The 1,006-nt window shown below is 41.4% G+C and overlaps 1 long non-coding RNA gene across 1 annotated transcript in view; it reads right to left on the bottom strand.

Annotated features, from left to right (window-relative positions):
- Window positions 1-712: 712 nt before the first annotated feature.
- LOC139026870 (uncharacterized) overlaps window positions 713-1,006 on the bottom strand; it is a 1,326-nt gene continuing 1,032 nt past the window's right edge. Inside the window, exon 2 of the long non-coding RNA XR_011478814.1 lies at window positions 713-824. This is a non-coding gene — a long non-coding RNA (uncharacterized lncRNA). The remainder of the gene's footprint in view (window positions 825-1,006) is intronic.

The following is a 1,006-nucleotide window of genomic DNA, read 5'->3' as shown; positions in this document are numbered from 1 at the left end:
CCCTGGTAAGGTAGTGGACTATATAGGGCCCTGGTAAGGTAGTGGACTATATAGGGCCCTGGTAAGGTAGTGGACTATATAGGGCCCTGGTAAGGCAGTGCCTTAGGTGGTACCGAGTGGGTTAACATTTTGGGACAGACATGGACAAACCTGTGTAGTTTATAGTGTTGGCCCTTGGCTTACTTTACAGCCCATTTATACATGGTTATCTGGTGTGAATATGGGCAGGCACTGTCTATGGGACGCAGTACTAGATTGATATTGATTACTGCATATTTTGGGGAAAAGAGCTGGGTAGAAAGGCGTTTCACTTTACTTGACATTTAAATGTAAAACTTGAGTCGGGCATACCAACTGAGTCACACATGGGCTACAAGATGTGGTACGAAATGGGCTATCTGCTGTGAATATGGTCAGGGATTGTCTCTGGGACTCTATWGGACATACTACCCGGGTCATGTATGAGACCCTGAATACTGTTTTAATGCACTGTTAAAAACGGCAACTAATGACATGTTTGAGAAGCTAAAATAAAGTTGTCAACATTTTCATGTTTGTGTGRGTTTAACTGAGAAAACGTATCCTATAATGCTTGTGAAATTCCTCTGCAAATATGCTGAGTGAACTGGCAACTTTATTCAGTGTGTTTGCCTGAAAAGCCTGTATGTAGTGCGTGATGTCACATTTTGAATGGTGATTTTTATTTTTTGGGGGGGTTAATATTCAGGCGCTAAACCATAGATTGTACAGTATAAACATTGGGATTGTAGCTACATCATGTTTATGCCAGACTACGGGAGCTGGACATCTACAGAGTGATTCGACTGGTAAGTGGAACTGACTAAATGTAATGTTTGTTCCGTGTTGTTAGCTAATCCGTTTTGGTATTTTCTGCTGCAGATTCGTATAGCTAACTAGCTCATGTTTGGCATGGTTACTAGCTAGCGCTATGTAACTAATTTATAATCCATTATATTATGTGTCGAGTTCGCTAACTAGCCAGCCA

This window comes from Salvelinus sp. IW2-2015, unplaced genomic scaffold, assembly GCF_002910315.2.
Source record: "Salvelinus sp. IW2-2015 unplaced genomic scaffold, ASM291031v2 Un_scaffold6172, whole genome shotgun sequence".
In the NCBI taxonomy this organism is placed as follows: Eukaryota; Metazoa; Chordata; class Actinopteri; order Salmoniformes; family Salmonidae; genus Salvelinus; species Salvelinus sp. IW2-2015.
The sequence above is the reverse complement of the archived record's forward strand: the minus strand, read 5'-3'. Positions and strand labels throughout refer to the sequence as shown.